The following is a 19,713-nucleotide window of genomic DNA, read 5'->3' as shown; positions in this document are numbered from 1 at the left end:
TTGGTCACAACTCTGACGTTGGCGCTTTAGCGTTTTCTTTTAGATTAGAAGAATCCCAAAAAGAGAAGAACAGAGTCGAAGAATCTTCAGTTCCTTTGCTGATGGATGCTGGATTTACTAAGGAGGTCCACTGCAGTCATTAGTTACTCAGCTGCTAAGTTTTTTAACCCAATAATTTTGTACTTCCACTTGTTATTTTGGGGAAGGTACTTTTACTTTTGTCTTTACGAAAATGGTAATGCTATTGCTTGAGTACTGGTTTAGGCTACTCCACCCACCTCTGATTACATAAATAAACAAATGCGATTTTACTCACATCTGAATATCTTTCTCTCCTCCATGTTTATCATACAGCTGTAAACAAAACCACCCACTCTGATTGGTCCTCACGTGTATCTCATGCAATAGGCTGCTGCTGAGTTTGCGCAACTGTAGATTATAGGACCGTAATGTACCATTTGGAGCTGGGCTCTATTTGGACAGTTTGAAGTGCTTTTATTTTCACTCTGTACTAACTGGTCAGGTGCAAGCTTCCATTACTGGTTAGCTACATTAGCCTCGCCGCTCCAGTGCAAAACTAAAGAAGCACTTTTCTACGGAGCCCCCAAGGTGGCCTCTTCGGCAGTGCTCGCCAGTAACGGGACGCTACACAAAAAGCGCGTCGATGCGGAAAACTGAATTACAAACTCTCACTTTTCTGTTGATTTATCACTTTTGCATTTTTATTTCCATTTTGTCAGATATGCAGCCGATTGATATGAAAAAGAATTAAGAACGTAAAGATTGCATTTTGATTTTAGTTTTGACACGTATTCTGCATTTCATGAAGAAAAGCCAAAGCCAAAGAGAAGCTTGGATTCTCTTTTCTCTAATAGCTTTTTTATTTTAGATTTGGCCATGAAATACCAGAATAACGACTAAAATGAAATGACAAATAGCTGTTTTAAATTTATTATTCATTTGTATCGTGCTTATGTAAAACCCGAAACTGTAAATGTAGGTATTTCATTTCATTTTCAGTTTTGGCAGGATATTTGCGCAGATGTTTGGAAAAAAAAATGGCAAAAGGAGATTTGCATTTACATATTATTGTTTTAATTTTCATTTCTTTTTTGGCCGGATTTGCCTCCTACCTAGTCTAAAATAAATGGCTAAATATGGAGCATTTGAGCAAAATCATAGTTTATAAATATGCATTTATTTCTGAACACAGAACAACATAAAACATTTGAACACCACTCTAATATTTTCAAACGCTTCTGAACTCGAGTTATAAGAGTTTAAAACGGCGCCTCAAGACGTCAGTGAGCACCATCAGCCATAAACTGGAAACAAGCGAAGCGTCAACAGCATCAATAAGCCCTGGACACTTAAACTCACAACTTCAGTACCGCTTCACTTGCACTTAGAGATGAGAAGCCCTGACTACAGCCATGCTAAATTGATGGCCGCCCAGCCCTGAACCTGGAGATTAGAGTCCAGGTAAGAACAACTCCAGCACACTCAACGATGATAACCAAACTCTTGAGGATCTGAGGGTTGGGGATCTGTTTGAACCAAACTCCGCAGTAGTGTACCCTCGGCAGATGGTGGTCTTGAGCTGTCCGTGCAGAACACGCCCTAAAACCTCTGCTCCAGGTGAGGCTCGAACTCACAACCTCGGCATAGCTTGACGTGCACTGCCGTATAAGTACCGCGCGCTGACCGATTGCGCCACTGGAGCTGCTGTCTGTAGATAATGTCTACCCAATTATGTAACTGAATACAGGAGTCCGTTTTTTCTCAGTTGTATTTTTGAGTTCATATTTAGGCACTAATTCCTTTTTTGTGTCTAATTCTCTTTAAGCTTTGATCGTGACAACAGCTGTACTGCTTTTTGATTGGTCACAACTCTGAGTTTGGAGCTTTAGCGTTTTCTTTTAGATTAGAAGAATCCCAAAAAGAGAAGAACAGAGTCTAAGAATTTTAATTTCTTTTGTGGCCGGATTTGCCTCCTACCTAGTCTAAAATAAATGGCTAAATATGGAGCATTTGAGCAAAATCATAGTTTATTAATACTTAAACGTTTTATTATAAAAGAATGCATTTATTTCTGAACACAGAACAACATAAAACATTTGAACACCACTCTAATATTTTTAAACGCCTCTGAACTCGAGTTATAAGAGTTTAAAACGGCGCCTCAAGACGTCAGTGAGCACCATCAGCCATAAGCTGGAAACAAGCGAAACGTCAACAGCATCAATAAGCCCTGGACACTTAAACTCACAACTTCAGTATAGCTTCACTTGCACGTAAGGTAAGAACAACTCCAGCACACTCAACGATGATAAGCCAAGTCTTGATTATGTGAAGGTTGGGGGTCTATTTGAACCAAACTCCGCAGTACGATGAAGCTTCGGCAGATGGTGGCCTCAAGGTGGCCTCGGCAGTGCTCACCAGTAACGGGACGCTACACAAAAAGCGCGTCGATGCGGAAAACAGAATTACAAACCCTCACTTTGCTGTTGATTTATCACTTTTGCATTTTTATTTCCATTTTGTCAGATATGCAGCCGATTGATATGAAAAAGAAATGAGAACGTAAAGATTGCATTTTGATCTTAGTTTTGACACGGATTCTGCATTTCATGAAGAAAAGCCAAAGTCAAAGTGAAGCTTGGATTCTCTTTTCTCTCATAGCTTTTCATTTTAGATTTGGCCATGAAATACCAGAATAACGACTAAAATGAAATGACAAATAGCTGTTTAAAAATTTATTATTCATTTTTATCGTGCTTATGTAAAACCCGAAACTGTAAATGTAGGTATTTCATTTCATTTTCAGTTTTGGCAGGATATTTGCGCAGATGTTTGGAAAAAGAAATGGCAAAAGGAGATTTGCATTTACATTTTATTGTTTTAATTTTCATTTCTTTTTTGGCCGGATTTGCCTCCTACCTAGTCTAAAATAAATGGCTAAATATGGAGCATTTGAGCAAAATCATAGTTTATAAATACTTAAACGTTTTATTATAAAAGAATGTGGCATGAGGCAGATGCAGTAATTTGCCGCAATAATTAATTAATTATTGCAAATTAAATGCATTATTTTACCTCAGTAAATGCACCTTTAATTAACAAATACTTCAAACTTTCGCTTCGAGATGTTTACTTATCAGCCAACCAGCAGCACAGCGAAGCCATAATCAGCAGTTGAACGCGTCTCATTGGCCGATCTAATCCCGCGTCCCAAACCACACACTTCTGTACGTCACCTACGACACTAATGAGTGCACTTCTCATGCGCTGTTTTTGTATACTATTTAGTGTGCTAGTACGCGGTTTGGGACGTGAAAATAATAACAGTGGGAAATCTAGATTTCAGCTTTCATTGTTATCACTACAGCAACAAATCAAATGACATCAACTCAGCACACTCAAATACACTGGTTAATGCGCTTTATAAATTAGATTTAAAAAGTTTTTTAAACGTGTTTTACTGTCTTTGCTGGATCGGTTATGTGAAGAGAACTTGTAGAGAGGATCTCTCTGTAATGTCTTCCGGGTTTGTCAAACGCTAGAGGGCGCTCCCGAACTAGTCTAAAATAACTGGCTAAATATGGAGCATTTGAGCAAAATCATAATTTATAAATGCTTGAACGTTTTAATATAAAAGAATACATTTATTTTCTCGATGTTTAACTCGAGTTATAAGAGTTTAAAACAGTGCCTCATGACGTCAATGATCACCAACAGCCATAAACTGGAAACAAGCGAAGCATCAATAAGCCCTGGACACTTAAACTCACAACCTCAGTACAGCTTCACTTGCACTTACAGATGAGATCTGAAGCCCTGACTACAGCCATGCTAAGTTGATGGCTGCCCAGCCCTGAACCTGGAGATTAGAGTCCAGGTAAGAACAACTCCAGCACACTCAACGATGATAAGCCAGGCCTTGATTATGTGAAGGTAGGGGGTCTGTTAGAACCAAACTCCGCAGTAGTGGACCCTCGGCAGATGGTGTGGGCACGCTTTAGTAGGGTGGTCTTGAGCAGTCCACGCAGAACACGCCCTAAAATCTCTGCTCCAGGTGAGGCTCGAACTCACAACCTCGGCACGGCTTGACGTGCACTGTTGTATAAATACCGCGCGCTTTCCGTAGGTGATTTCTACCCACTTATGTCACTGAATACAGGAGTCTGTTTTTTTTCTCAGTTACATTTTTGAGTTCATATTTAGGCACTAATTCCTTTTTTTGTGTCTAATTCTCTTTATGCTTTGATCGTGACAACAGCTGTACTGCTTTTTGATTGGTCACAACTCTGACTTTGGAGCTTTAGCGTTTTCTTTTAGATTAGAAGAATCCCAAAAAGAGAAGAACAGAGTCAAAGAATCTTCAGTTCCTTTGCTGATGGATGCTGGGTTTATTAAGGAGGTCCACTGCAGTCATTAGTTACTCAGCTGCTAAGTTTTTTAACCCAATAATTTTGTACTTCCACTTGTTATTTTGGGGAAGGTACTTTTACTTTTGTCTTTACGAAAATGGTAATGCTATTGCTTGAGTACTGGTTTAGGCTACTCCACCCACCTCTGATTACATAAATAAACAAATGCGATTTTACTCACATCTGAATATCTTTCTCTCCTCCATGTTTATCATACAGCTGTAAACAAAACCACCCACTCTGATTGGTCCTCACGTGTATCTCATGCAATAGGCTGCTGCTGAGTTTGCGCAACTGTAGATTATAGGACCGTAATGTACCATTTGGAGCTGGGCTCTATTTGGACAGTTTGAAGTGCTTTTATTTTCACTCTGTACTAACTGGTCAGGTGCAAGCTTCCATTACTGGTTAGCTACATTAGCCTCGCCGCTCCAGTGCAAAACTAAAGAAGCACTTTTCTACGGAGCCCCCAAGGTGGCCTCTTCGGCAGTGCTCGCCAGTAACGGGACGCTACATGACCGTATTCTGACACTAAAAGCGCGTCGATGCGGAAAACTGAATTACAAACAGTCCCTTTGCTGTTGATTTATCACTTTTGCATTTCCATTTTGTCAGATATGCAGCCGATTGACATGAAAAAGACATAAGAACGTAAAGATTCCATTTTGACTTTAGTTTTGACACGGATTCTGCATTTCATGAAGAAAAGCCAAAGCCAAAGTGAAGCTTGGATTCTCTTTTCTCTAATAGCTTTTTTATTTTTGATTTGGCCATGAAATACCAGAATAACGACTAAAATGAAATGACAAATAGCTGTTTTAAATTTATTATTCATTTTTGTCGTGCTTATGTAAAACCCAATATTACAAATGTAGGTATTTCATTTCATTTTCAATTTTGGCAGGATATTTGCGCAGATGTTTGGTAAAAGAAATGGCAAAAGGAGATTTGCATTTACATTTTATTGTTTTAATTTTAATTTCTTTTTTGGCCGGATTTGCCTCCTACCTAGTCTAAAATAAATGGCTAAATATAGAGCATTTGAGCAAAATCATAGTTTATAAATACTTAAACGTTTTGTTATAAAAGAATGCATTTATTTCTGAACACAGAACAACATAAAACATTTGAACACCACTCTAATATTTTCAAACGCTTCTGAACTCGAGTAATAAGAGTTTAAAAAGGCGCCCCAAGACGTCAGTGAGCACCATCAGACATAAGCTGGAAACAAGCGAAGCGTCAACAGCATCAATAAGCCCTGGACACTTAAACTCACAACTTCAGTACAGCTTCACTTGCACGTAAGGTAAGAACAACTTCAGCACACTCAACGATGATAAGCCAAGTCTTGATTATGTGAAGGTTGGGGGTCTATTTGAACCAAACTCCGCAGTACGATGAAGCTTCGGCAGATGGTGTGTGCACGTTTTAGTAGGGTGGTCTTGAGCTGTCCGCGCAGAACACCCACTTAGGGCTTAAAATCTCTGCTCCAGGTGAGGCTCGAACTCACAACCTCGGCATGGCTTGACGTGCACTGCTTTATAAGTACCGCGCGCTGACCGATTGCGCCACGGGAGCTGCATTTAGAGCGTGAAAACCACTTTACTTTTGCGACGGCAGATGATTCACCGTTTATACTAACAAACTGAAAGCGATCAGTGAGGTAGGACCCGAACCAGGAAAGAGCTATTTCTGTTACCCCTATAAGGTTTTCTAGTCTATCTAGTAAGATAGCATGGTCTATTGTGTCAAACGTACAGCTTCACTTGCACTTAGAGATGAGATCTGAAGCCCTGACTACAGCCGTGCTAAATTGATGGCCGACCAGCCCTGAACCTGGAGATTAGAGTTCAGGTAAGAACAACTCCAGCACACTCAACGATGATAACCAAGCTCTTGAGGATGTGAGGGTTGGGGATCTGTTAGAACCAAACTCCGCAGTACGGTGGAGCCCCGGCAGATGGTGTGGGCACGCTTTAGTAGGGTGGTCTTGAGCTGTCCGCGCAGAACACGCCCTAAAATCTCTGCTTCAGGTGAGGCTCGAACTCACAACCTCGGCATGGCTTGACGTGCACTGCTATATAAGTACCGCGCGCTGACCGATTGCGCCACTGGAGCTGCTTTCAAAGCGTTCTTCTCTTCTGTAAACAAACGTGTTTAGCAGATCTACAGGGCGCGAGACCTCGAGGATGCGCATGAGGCAGATGCAGTAATTTGCCGCAATAATTAATTAATTATTGCAAATTAAATGCATTATTTTACCTCAGTAAATGCACCTTTAATTAACAAATACTTCAAACTTTCGCTTCGAGATGTTTACTTATCAGCCAACCAGCAGCACAGCGAAGCCATAATCAGCAGTTGAACGCGTCTCATTGGCCGATCTAATCCCGCGTCCCAAACCACACACTTCTGTACGTCACCTACGACACTAATGAGTGCACTTCTCATGCGCTGTTTTTGTATACTATTTAGTGTGCTAGTACGCGGTTTGGGACGCGAAAATAATAACAGTGGGAAATCTAGATTTCAGCTTTCATTGTTATCACTACAGCAACAAATCAAATGACATCAACTCAGCACACTCAAATACACTGGTTAATGCGCTTTATAAATTAGATTTAAAAAGTTTTTTAAACGTGTTTTACTGTCTTTGCTGGATCGGTTATGTGAAGAGAACTTGTAGAGAGGATCTCTCTGTAATGTCTTCCGGGTTTGTCAAACGCTAGAGGGCGCTCCCGAACTAGTCTAAAATAAATGGCTAAATATGGAGCATTTGAGCAAAATCATAATTTATAAATGCTTGAACGTTTGAATATAAAAGAATACATTTATTTTCTCGATGTTTAACTCGAGTTATAAGAGTTTAAAACAGTGCCTCATGACGTCAATGATCACCAACAGCCATAAACTGGAAACAAGCGAAGCATCAATAAGCCCTGGACACTTAAACTCACAACCTCAGTACAGCTTCACTTGCACTTAGAGATGAGATCGGAAGCCCTGACTACAGCCATGCTAAGTTGATGGCTGCCCAGCCCTGAAGCTGGAGATTAGAGTCCAGGTAAGAACAACTCCAGCACACTCAACGATGATAAGCCAGGCCTTGATTATGTGAAGGTAGGGGGTCTGTTAGAACCAAACTCCGCAGTAGTGGACCCTCGGCAGATGGTGTGGGCACGCTTTAGTAGGGTGGTCTTGAGCAGTCCACGCAGAACACGCCCTAAAATCTCTGCTCCAGGTGAGGCTCGAACTCACAACCTCGGCACGGCTTGACGTGCACTGTTGTATAAATACCGCGCGCTTTCCGTAGGTGATTTCTACCCACTTATGTAACTGAATACAGGAGTCTGTTTTTTTTCTCAGTTACATTTTTGAGTTCATATTTAGGCACTAATTCCTTTTTTTGTGTCTAATTCTCTTTATGCTTTGATCGTGACAACAGCTGTACTGCTTTTTGATTGGTCACAACTCTGACTTTGGAGCTTTAGCGTTTTCTTTTAGATTAGAAGAATCCCAAAAAGAGAAGAACAGAGTCAAAGAATCTTCAGTTCCTTTGCTGATGGATGCTGGATTTACTAAGGAGGTCCAAGTTTTTTAACCCAATAATTTTGTATTTCCACTTGTTATTTTGGGGAAGGTACTTTTACTTTTGTCTTTACGAAAATGGTAATGCTATTGCTTGAGTACTGGTTTAGGCTACTCCACCCACCTCTGATTACATAAATAAACAAATGCGATTTTACTCACATCTGAATATCTTTCTCTCCTCCATGTTTATCATACAGCTGTAAACAAAACCACCCACTCTGATTGGTCCTCACGTGTATCTCATGCAATAGGCTGCTGCTGAGTTTGCGCAACTGTAGATTATAGGACCGTAATGTACCATTTGGAGCTGGGCTCTATTTGGACAGTTTGAAGTGCTTTTATTTTCACTCTGTACTAACTGGTCAGGTGCAAGCTTCCATTACTGGTTAGCTACATTAGCCTCGCCGCTCCAGTGCAAAACTAAAGAAGCACTTTTCTACGGAGCCCCCAAGGTGGCCTCTTCGGCAGTGCTCGCCAGTAACGGGACGCTACATGACCGTATTCTGACACTAAAAGCGCGTCGATGCGGAAAACTGAATTACAAACAGTCCCTTTGCTGTTGATTTATCACTTTTGCATTTCCATTTTGTCAGATATGCAGCCGATTGACATGAAAAAGACATAAGAACGTAAAGATTGCATTTTGACTTTAGTTTTGACACGGATTCTGCATTTCATGAAGAAAAGCCAAAGCCAAAGTGAAGCTTGGATTCTCTTTTCTCTAATAGCTTTTTTATTTTAGATTTGGCCATGAAATACCAGAATAACGACTAAAATGAAATGACAAATAGCTGTTTTAAATTTATTATTCATTTTTGTCGTGCTTATGTAAAACCCAATATTACAAATGTAGGTATTTCATTTCATTTTCAATTTTGGCAGGATATTTGCGCAGATGTTTGGTAAAAGAAATGGCAAAAGGAGATTTGCATTTACATTTTATTGTTTTAATTTTCATTTCTTTTTTGGCCGGATTTGCCTCCTACCTAGTCTAAAATAAATGGCTAAATATGGAGCATTTGAGCAAAATCATAGTTTATAAATGCTTGAACGTTTGAATATAAAAGAATACATTTATTTTCCCGATGTTTAACTCAAGTTATAAGAGTTTAAAACGGCGCCTCATGACGTCAATGATAACCAACAGCCATAAACTGGAAACAAGCGAAGCATCAATATGCCCTGGACACTTAAACTCACAACCTCAGTACAGCTTCACTTGCACTTAGAGATGAGATCTGAAGCCCTGACTACAGCCATGCTAAGTTGATGGCCGCCAAGCCCTGAACCTGGAGATTAGAGTCCAGGTAAGAACAACTCCAGCACACTCAACGATGACAACCAAAGTCTTGAGGATCTGAGGGTTGGGGGTCTGTTAGAACCAAACTCGGCAGTAGTGGACCCTCGGCAGATGTGTGGGCACGCTTTAGTAGGGTGGTCTTGAGCTGTCCACGCAGAACACGCCATAAAATCTCTGCTCCAGGTGAGGCTCGAACTCACAACCTCGGCATAGCTTGACGTGCACTGCTGTATAAGTACCGCGCGCTGACCGATTGCGCCACTGGAGCCGCTTTCCGTAGATAATTTCTACCCAATTATGTAACTGAATACAGGAGTCCGTTTTTTCTCAGTTGTATTTTTGAGTTCATATTTAGGTACTAATTCCTTTTTTGTGTCTAATTCTCTTTAAGCTTTGATCGTGACAACAGCTGTACTGCTTTTTGATTGGTCACAACTCTGAGTTTGGAGCTTTAGCGTTTTCTTTTAGATTAGAACAATCCCAAAAAGAGAAGAACAGAGTCTAAGAATTTTAATTTCTTTTTTGGCCGGATTTGCCTCCTACCTAGTCTAAAATAAATGGCTAAATATGGAGCATTTGAGCAAAATCATAGTTTATAAATACTTAAATGTTTTAATATAAAAGAATGCATTTATTTCTGAACACAGAACAACATAAAACATTTTAACACCACTCTAATATTTTTAAACGCTTATGAACTCGAGTTATACGAGTTTAAAACGGCGCCTCAAGACGTCAGTGAGCACCATCAGCCATAAGCTGGAAACAAGCGAAGCGTCAACAGCATCAATAAGCCCTGGACACTTAAACACACAACTTCAGTACAGCTTCACTTGCACGTAAGGTAAGAACAACTCCAGCACACTCAACGATGATAAGCCAAGTCTTGACTATGTGTAGGTTGGGGGTCTATTTGAACCAAACTCCGCAGTACGATGAAGCTTCGGCAGATCGCGTGGGCACGTTTTAGTAGGATGGTCTTGAGCTGTCCGCGCAGAACACCCACTTAGGGCTTAAAATCTCCGCTCCAGGTGAGGCTCGAACTCACAACCTCGGCATGGCTTGACGTGCACTGCTTTATAAGTACCGCGCGCTGACCGATTGCGCCACTGGAGCCGCTTGCAGAGCGTTCTTCTCTTCCGCAAACAAACGTGTTCAGCTGATCTACAGGGCGAGAGACCTCGAGGCTGCGTACTTTAAACGTGCGCGTATGAGGCAGATGCAGTAATTTGCCGCAATAATTAATCATTAATACAAATTAAATGTATTAATTTAAGCACCACCGGAGCTGCGTATAGTTGCGATTTTCTACCACTAATTCCTTTTTTGTGCCTAATTCTCTTCATGCTTTGATCGTGAGGTTAGAAGAATCCCAAAAAGAGAAGAACAGAGTCTAAGAATCTTCAGTTCCTTTGCTGATAGATGCTGGATTTACTAAGGAGGTCCACTGCAGTCATTAGTTACTCAGCTGCTAAGTTTTTTAACCCAATAATTTTGTACTTCCACTTGTTATTTTGGGGAAGGTACTTTTACTTTTGTCTTTGTTTTACGAAAATGTTAATGCTATTACTTGAGTACTGGTTTAGGCCGTGTGTTTGCTTCCCATTCCTCATGGCGAAGCTCCAGGCAGGGTGCTGCGGCAGGTCCCATGCAGCTGGAAGCAACGGCAGTAACAATGTTGCTCCACCCAGCCTCCATCTTTTTTCTCTGCCGCTCACTGTGCCATTGACGCTGGCCACCATGCTATCAGATGTGCCCCTGGTCGCAATGGGGATATCGGCGAGCATGTTATGCATCGCTGCATTTGACCAACAGTCTGCGATGGCTGAACATCTCGGCCAGGATCTGTTAAAAGCTCTGCTCCAGGTGAGGCTCGAACTCACAACCTCGGCATAGCTTCACTTGTACTGTTGTATAAGAACCGCGCGCTGACCGATTGCGCCACTGGAGCTTACCACAAAGCTAGAGCCTAATCCAGAAACACACAGTTGTCTTTACTCTAAGCAATGCTGCAAAGATGTGCTTAATTTATAAGCGCATAATTTTCTATTACGTCATTAAGTAGACCATGTTTCCCTGTTGGTAGGCGAGCTGTTACTCTGTTCTCTGATAGATACATCATCTCCTCACCATAACTGCAGCTACAACCATGCAGGTGGATAAAAAACAAACAAAATATACCAGAATGACCACGAAAAAGATGAAAAGATATGTAAATGCTTCAAATTCAGTTTCAAGGTCAGTGGACTGGGTCCTTATAAACTTCTCCAGAGTTCAGAAAATTCCAGTGCATGATATTTTATAAACACTAATAAAAGTGCCTACCAAAACTTTTAAATAATAAACTCATATTTATATCAAGCTCAAGTTAGCTTCTTATTCACCAGCTTCTCTTTTGAATTTTCCGTTCCACCTTACATGGTGCTTCGAAAGTTGGCGAATATGAAGCCAGCATCAGCTTAGCTCAATAAAGGCATCAATTTAGCTCAATAAATTCATTAATTTACATCAATAAATGCATTTTAATCAACAATTGTCTCAGACTTTAAGTTAGAGGTGTTTACTTTGCAGCTAACGGGCAGCACAGCGAAGCTATATTCATATTTTGATACAGACCGAAATATCACATTACCTTTATCTCAGTCCCAAAGGAGGCCCTGAGCCCTGCAGTCCTCCTCAAAGTCCACACTTTGTTGACGTAAACAATGCGCAAATCTAGAGGGCGCTTGCTTTTGGGATCTATTTGAACCAAAGTGCGTAGTACGGTGGATCTCCGACAGACTGTGTGGGCACTCTTCAGCTATACACGCAGAACAATCACTATGGATTAAAAGCACTGCTCCAGGTGTGGTTCGAACTCACAACCTCGGCATAGCTTCACTCGTACTGCTGTATAAGTACCGCGCTCTGACCGATTGCGCCACTGGAGCTGCGTATAGTTGTGATTTTCTACCACTAATCCCTTTTTTGTGCCTAATTCTCTTCATGCTTTGATCGTGAGGTTAGAAGAATCCCAAAAAGAGAAGAACAGAGTCTAAGAATCTTCAGTTCCTTTGCTGATAGATGCTGGATTTACTAAGGAGGTCCACTGCAGTCATTAGTTACTCAGCTGCTAAGTTTTTTAACCCAATAATTTTGTACTTCCGCTTGTTATTTTGGGGAAGGTACTTTTACTTTTGTCTTTGTTTTACGAAATTTTAATATTACTTGAGTACTGGTTTAGGCCGTGTGTTTGCTTCCCATTCCTCATGGCAAAGCTCCAGGCAGGGTGCTGCAGCAGGTCCCATGCAGCTGGAAGCAACGGCAGTAACAATGTTGCTCCACCCAGCCTCCATCTTTTTTCTCTGCCGCTCACTGTGCCATTGACGCTGGCCACCATGCTATCAGATGTGCCCCTGGTCGCAATGGGGATATCGGCGAGCATGTGATGCATCGCTGCATTTGACCAACAGTCTGCGATTGCTGAACATCTCGGCCAGGATCTGTTAAAATCTCTGCTCCAGGTGAGGCTCGAACTCACAACCTCGGCATAGCTTCACTTGTACTGCTGTATAAGAACCGCGCGCTGACCAATTGCGCCACTGGAGCTTACCACAAAGCTAGAGCCTAATCCAGAAACACACAGTTGTCTTTACTCTAAGCAATGCTGCAAAGATGCGCTTAATTTATAAGCGCATAATTTTCTATTACGTCATTAAGTAGACCACGTTGCCCTGTTGGTAGGCGAGCTGTAACTCTGTTCTCTGATAGATACATCATCTCCTCACCATAACTGCAGCTACAACCATGCAGGTGGATAAAAAACAAACAAAATATACCAGAATGACCACGAAAAGATGAAAAGATATGTAAATGCTTCAAATTCAGTTTCAAGGTCAGTGGACTGGGTCCTTATAAACTTCTCCAGAGTTCAGAAAATTCCAGTGCATGATATTTTATAAACACTAATAAAAGTGCCTACCAAAACTTTTAAGTAATAAACTCATATTTATATCAAGCTCAAGTTAGCTTCTTATTCACCAGCTTCTCTTTTGAATTTTCCGTTCCACCTTACATGGTGCTTCGAAAGTTGGCGAATATGAAGCCAGCATCAGCTTAGCTCAATAAAGGCATCAATTTAGCTCAATAAATTCATTAATTTACATCAATAAATGCATTTTAATCAACAATTGTCTCAGACTTTAAGTTAGAGGTGTTTACTTTGCAGCTAACGGGCAGCACAGCGAAGCTATATTCATATTTTGATACAGACCGAAATATCACATTACCTTCATCTCAGTCCCAAAGGAGGCCCTGAGCCCTGCAGTCCTCCTCAAAGTCCACACTTGGTTGACGTAAACAATGCGCAAATCTAGAGGGCGCTTGCTTTTGGGATCTATTTGAACCAAAGTGCGTAGTACGGTGGATCTCCGGCAGACCGCGTGGGCACTCTTCACCTGTCCACGCAGAACAACCACTATGGATTAAAAGCACTGCTCCAGGTGAGGTTCGAACTCACAACCTCGGCATAGCTTCACTCGTACTGCTGTATAAGTACCGCGCGCTGACCGATTGCGCCACTGGAGCTGCGTAGAGTTGTGATTTTCTACCACTAATCCCTTTTTTGTGCCTAATTCTCTTCATGCTTTGATCGTGAGGTTAGAAGAATCCCAAAAAGAGAAGAACAGAGTCTAAGAATCTTCAGTTCCTTTGCTGATGGATGCTGGATTTACTAAGGAGGTCCACTGCAGTCATTAGTTACTCAGCTGCTAAGTTTTTTAACCCAATAATTTTGTACTTCCACTTGTTATTTTGGGGAAGGTACTTTTACTTTTGTCTTTGTTTTACGAAAATGTTAATGCTATTACTTGAGTACTGGTTTAGGCTGTGTGTTTGCTTCCCATTCCTCATGGCGAAGCTCCAGGCAGGGTGCTGCGGCAGGTCCCATGCAGCTGGAAGCAACGGCAGTAACAATGTTGCTCCACCCAGCCTCCATCTTTTTTCTCTGCCGCTCACTGTGCCATTGACGCTGGCCAGCATGCTATCCGATGTGCCCCTGGTCGCAATGGGGATATCGGCGAGCATGTTATGCATCGCTGCATTTGACCAACAGTCTGCGATGGCTGAACATCTCGGCCAGGATCTGTTAAAATCTCTGCTCCAGGTGAGGCTCGAACTCACAACCTCGGCATAGCTTCACTTGTACTGCTGTATAAGTACCGCGCGCTGACCGATTGCGCCACTGGAGCTTTCTACAGAGCTGGTGCCTAATCCAGAAACACACAGTTGTCTTTACTCTAAGCAATGCTGCAAAGATGTGCTTAATTTATAAGCGCATAATTTTCTATTACGTCATTAAGTAGACCATGTTGCCCTGTTGGTAGGCGAGCTGTAACTCTGTTCTCTGATAGATACATCATCTCCTCACCATAACTGCAGCTACAACCATGCAGGTGGATAAAAAACAAACAAAATATACCAGAATGACCACGAAAAAGATGAAAAGATATGTAAATGCTTCAAATTCAGTTTCAAGGTCAGTGGACTGGGTCCATATAAACTTCTCCAGAGTTCAGAAAATTCCAGTGCATAATATTTTATAAACACTAATAAAAGTGCCTACCAAAACTTTTAAATAATAAACTCATATTTATATCAAGCTTAAGTTAGCTTCTTATTCACCAGCTTCTCTTTTGAATTTTCCGTTCCACCTTACATGGTGCTTCGAAAGTTGGCGAATATGAAGCCAGCATCAGCTTAGCTCAATAAATGCATTAATTTAGCTCAATAAATTCATTAATTTACATCAATAAATGAATTTTAATCAACAATTGTCTCAGACTTTAAGTTAGAGGTGTTTACTTTGCAGCTAACAGGCAGCACAGCGAAGCTATATTCATATTTTGATACAGACCGAAATATCACATTACCTTTATCTCAGTCCCAAAGGAGGCCCTGAGCCCTGCAGTCCTCCTCAAAGTCCACACTTTGTTGACGTAAACAATGCGCAGATCTAGAGGGCGCTTGCTTTTGGGATCTATTTGAACTAAACTGCGTAGTACGGTGGAGCTCCGGCAGACCGTGTGGGCACTCTTCAGCTATACACGCAGAACAATCACTATGGATTAAAAGCGCAGCTCCAGGTGAGGTTCGAACTCACAACCACGGCATAGCTTCACACGTACTGCGGTATAAGTACCGCGCTGCCCGATTGCACCACCGAAACGGTAGCCAAATCCCTAGACAACGCAGATATACAGATCGAGAGACCTTGGGGATGCGCGCTTCAATCGCGTGCGTTTGGGGCAGATTCGTGTGACGTGCAGGATGTTTAAAGAGCTAATTTGTGCATATACAGTGTCTGAATTCAGATTACAAGCATAATGCAACTTTATGACGTTATATTCAGAGGTGGCTAGGAACTAGTTACATTTACTCTTGTACACATACTTAATATACTTAAACATTCTTCACTAGGGGGGTATTGAGTTATGCACAGATTAAAATCTCTGCTCCAGGTGAGGCTCGAACTCACAACCTCGGCATGGCTTGACGTGTACTGCTTTATAAGTACCGTGCGCTCACCGATTGCGCCACTGGAGCTGATTGCAGGACTCCCTTCTTTTCTATACACAACTTATTTACGTAATTACATTAATACAGACAAAAATGTCACATAACCTTTATCCCAGGTCCAAATGAAGCCCTAAGCCCTGCGGTCCACCTCAAAGTCCACACTTTGGTGATGTAGACATTGTTGGGCCTCCCCAAGATGGCTTCATCGTCTAGCCTTCCCATGCCGGTGTTGTCATTGGACCTTCCCATGCTGGCCTTGCAATCGAGGCTTGCCGGACTGTCTTCCCTGTGGAGCCTCACAGCGCTGTACTCACCATCATGGCCTTTTGGCTCTCTCGCCATTCTTTTTAGCGTAGTTCCACTCCAGACTGCTGGCGGGGGTCCGACTTCTGACACCACTGTGGCATCAGTGCAGAGTAAGACTTGCCATGATTGCCATGATTCTGATGCAAGCAGTTTTATTTTTTTGTGCGTGTATGTGTGACATACTATATGCATTCCCCAAATCTTTTATTGACAACAAGAACAAAGGTACACACAAAGCACTGAACTCACTGGGGAGGTCACCACCAGCCATAGACTTTCACCCTATGGTGACCACGCCCCATCACAAAACATCCACACCACTCGACACAATAAACACATACACATACTTGTGAATTAACAAACAGTGACACTGACAACATCGATGTTCCCCTTTACAGGAAGGGCGCAACTCCCCTGACCCTCTTCAACAGTGTGAGCCAGTAGCGGGACACTAGAATATATTAACTTGTGGCCTTAATGTATTAATTTATGGGCGCAGCATATTAACTCTGGCCCCAATACAATAATTTGTGGCCCTGCTATATTAACTCATGGCCATGCCTTATTGAAAAATAGATATTATGTTATCTTTCAGGCTTTATACACTTTAGACAACAAACATGTCACGATAAGGGGAAAACTAAACTTCAAAAAAATAATGAGGGCATGCTTGTCATCTTCTGAGGCATTAAAACAAAGTGCAAGACTGACTCATGTTCTGCAGGTGTTTCAAAGCTCTCTGTGACATCAGACCTTCAGCAGCAGGGTTGAACACCCCTGGAGTGGTAAGAACATCTGCACTGTGATCTGAAAGTGATTTCAGTTAATGAGGTCTTCGTGGAGCTGCTCCAGAACTTAACTGATCTTAATAAAACTTCAGATGAAGGACCCTTTTGTCACCTGTACAGTGCTCAGATTAGCTCAGAGGATGTGACTGTTCTGTATTCAAAGCCTGAGGCAAATACATATTTATAATTATGGATCCTGAGCTGTGTTGATGGGTTTGCATTTGTGTGAAACTCATTCAAATGAACACAAATTGACCAAACCGTATAATAGCTGGCCAGGAAATGCTCTGAACACTGAATAAATGGTCATGTAGAAGCTGTTAACTACACTCTCAGAAATAAAGATGTGAAACTGTCACTGGGGCAGTGCCCCTCTTGTCACTGGAGTGGTACCCTCAATGGTATATTTCAGTACCTTTAGTCAGGGAACATAACTGTACCATAATCCATTGAAATGATATTCTGTTTTAAAACATTCGGTTATGAAAAGTTACAAATACATACTTTTCACCAGGAAAAACTGATTTAAGGTTCACAACTGGACCTTAAAACCACTGTTGTACCTTTGAGGGAACATTTACATTGTTTGTACCTTTACAAATGAAAAATGTACCTGCACAGCACCTTTATTTCTAACAGTGTAGTGTTTTTCTCTTCTAATGCACTTTCCAGACATTTTTCAAATGTGAAAAGAATCAATTAATGGAAAACATAAATCAACCATTTTTAATGTGCAGAACATGCAGAACTCTGTCTAAGTGACATAAATGACAAGAGAATCATCTGCATATGTCAGGACATCCTCCTCCTCATAGCCTCCACACTAAAAAATGCTGGTTCTTTAACGGTTCTTTAGTAAGCAAGTGGTTCTTTGCATAATTAAAGGGTTCATTGCACCATAAAAGGGTTCTTCAGATTGATGGAGAATGTGTTGTATATGTTTCTAAATAGAACCTTTTTGAAAATGGTTCTGTATAACACCAAAAAGTTCTTTTATTGTTATGATGTCAAGCTTGTAATAACAGAAGAACCCTTGTTGGTGCCATCTTTTCAAAAAGGTGCTATACAGAACCGTCTACAGCTCATTCTTCATCAATCTGAAAAAAGATTTCACGATGTAAAGAACGCTTTAATCATGCAAAGGGTTCTTTGAGTGTTCATGGTTCTATAATGAACCATTTTCTTTACTAAAGAACCCTTGAAGTCTTTAAGTGTGCACCTCCATGGACAGATAAACAGCCACTAATACTCCAGACAAACAGGCATAATATGGCAAGAAGAAGGTCACAGGAAACAGCGTGAATGTCTATGGTCAGGGTTTTCAGAATATGAAAAGGTCCACCAAAGCTGGTCATCTTGCACCCATTACATATATGACAAATTTCCACCAGAGGGCATAATATGACCATTTTTGTAGGGATGTGCAGCGGGTTACATGCAGAGTGACTGTTCAGGTTCAAACAATTTTATCTGTTCATGTTTTTGCCATGAAATACATTAAAACAGCCAAGTAATCTGGATGCAAATGAGAGGTAATTCTCTTGCTTTATTCTTTATTTTCAACATTTTCAGATTTGTATAAAATATTCTTGGAATCTTTATGCACATAGAATGTTATACACAAAAATCACTGAAAGTAAACAATACACAAAACATATAGGACATTAATCTGAGCTTCAGTGTAATTAATATTATGACCCAAAACAGAAATGATGGTTATGTTATAAATCCAAACCTGTTTTTTATGCTCATTAGTTAGCATTTTGTAGTTCAGTTACATATAATGACTGTCAACCTTCAGGTTAGGATCTGAATTATGGCCAGTTTTTCACAATTCTTTACAATCACAGATTCTTTGTGCTGTACAATATAGAGGCAATAGTGAATTGGGTGTGCAAGGATGCATCTCTAGGGCTGTCATTATCAATTATATTAGTAATTGAGTAATCTAATGATTACTTGATATTCAATGATTAATTTAGTTGTCAGTTTTAAAAAAGGCCAAACAGTACAGATGGACTTAATTAAGCAACAACAAAATAAGAGAATAAAATAAGGAAACTAGTAAGTCTTTAAATGGGAATTACAATGACATTTCTGCATAATTCAATCATTGAAATGTAAATAATGTCATTCGGAGTGGTTTGATGTGAAATGGTTCATTGTAGAGACACTTACTGACTAGGATTTCTTTACAGTGGTGGTGATGGGAACCAGGGGTCGCAATGTCTACATAGGGGTGAACAAGTCACAAGGGGTGATAAGTCACAATGGACTTCTCTTAGCATATCGTGGATATCATCAGTACTTAAAGTACTGACTAACTGCATGTTTCATTACAAAGTATAATTAGGCCTCTTTAATTGGATATAGTGCAGTGCAGTTTGTAAAACACTGAATTAAAATCATTGTAGTTGTAGGGTTATAGTTCATAATTATAGTATTTTTATATGTGGCACAACAGGTGCTAATTTGTCTGCTCCAATTTATTAAATCTCAGAAAAACTGAATATTGTGATACATATTGTGTATCTTGAAAATGTCTTGAAGTATCACAACATAATATTTTTGCCTTTTAGCCCAGCCGTACATCTACAAATATAGCCATTTTACCTACGTGTCCTCTGAGTTTTCATATTGTCACTGTCCAAAAAAAAATCTCCTTTTTTTCGATTTTTATTTTTCAACACCATTTGAGCACAGCAGCTGTCCCCTACAGTGTGTGACAATTTCATGATGA

The 19,713-nt window shown here is 40.8% G+C and overlaps 10 non-coding genes across 10 annotated transcripts; all 10 read right to left on the bottom strand.

The window, feature by feature from the left end:
• Positions 1–1,630: 1,630 nt before the first annotated feature.
• On the bottom strand, positions 1,631–1,723 carry trnai-uau. Its single transcript is given in 2 exon segments — positions 1,631–1,666; positions 1,686–1,723. It is a non-coding gene; the product is annotated as a tRNA-Ile (tRNA).
• A 4,195-nt stretch (positions 1,724–5,918) lies between these two features.
• On the bottom strand, positions 5,919–6,011 carry trnai-uau. Its single transcript is given in 2 exon segments — positions 5,919–5,954; positions 5,974–6,011. It is a non-coding gene; the product is annotated as a tRNA-Ile (tRNA).
• Positions 6,012–6,458: 447 nt separating this feature from the next.
• Positions 6,459–6,551, bottom strand: trnai-uau. The gene is given in 2 exon segments: positions 6,459–6,494; positions 6,514–6,551. It is a non-coding gene; the product is annotated as a tRNA-Ile (tRNA).
• A 2,948-nt stretch (positions 6,552–9,499) lies between these two features.
• On the bottom strand, positions 9,500–9,592 carry trnai-uau. Its single transcript is given in 2 exon segments — positions 9,500–9,535; positions 9,555–9,592. It is a non-coding gene; the product is annotated as a tRNA-Ile (tRNA).
• A 755-nt stretch (positions 9,593–10,347) lies between these two features.
• On the bottom strand, positions 10,348–10,440 carry trnai-uau. The gene is given in 2 exon segments: positions 10,348–10,383; positions 10,403–10,440. It is a non-coding gene; the product is annotated as a tRNA-Ile (tRNA).
• Positions 10,441–11,182: 742 nt separating this feature from the next.
• trnai-uau lies at positions 11,183–11,275 on the bottom strand. Its single transcript is given in 2 exon segments — positions 11,183–11,218; positions 11,238–11,275. It is a non-coding gene; the product is annotated as a tRNA-Ile (tRNA).
• Positions 11,276–12,819: 1,544 nt separating this feature from the next.
• trnai-uau lies at positions 12,820–12,912 on the bottom strand. The gene is given in 2 exon segments: positions 12,820–12,855; positions 12,875–12,912. It is a non-coding gene; the product is annotated as a tRNA-Ile (tRNA).
• Positions 12,913–13,797: 885 nt separating this feature from the next.
• On the bottom strand, positions 13,798–13,890 carry trnai-uau. Its single transcript is given in 2 exon segments — positions 13,798–13,833; positions 13,853–13,890. It is a non-coding gene; the product is annotated as a tRNA-Ile (tRNA).
• A 569-nt stretch (positions 13,891–14,459) lies between these two features.
• trnai-uau lies at positions 14,460–14,552 on the bottom strand. Its single transcript is given in 2 exon segments — positions 14,460–14,495; positions 14,515–14,552. It is a non-coding gene; the product is annotated as a tRNA-Ile (tRNA).
• A 1,261-nt stretch (positions 14,553–15,813) lies between these two features.
• Positions 15,814–15,906, bottom strand: trnai-uau. Its single transcript is given in 2 exon segments — positions 15,814–15,849; positions 15,869–15,906. It is a non-coding gene; the product is annotated as a tRNA-Ile (tRNA).
• Between the last annotated feature and the right edge of the window lie 3,807 nt (positions 15,907–19,713).

Source organism: Colossoma macropomum, unplaced genomic scaffold (genome assembly GCF_904425465.1).
Source record: "Colossoma macropomum unplaced genomic scaffold, Colossoma_macropomum, whole genome shotgun sequence".
Taxonomy (NCBI): Eukaryota; Metazoa; Chordata; class Actinopteri; order Characiformes; family Serrasalmidae; genus Colossoma; species Colossoma macropomum.
The sequence above is the reverse complement of the archived record's forward strand: the minus strand, read 5'-3'. Positions and strand labels throughout refer to the sequence as shown.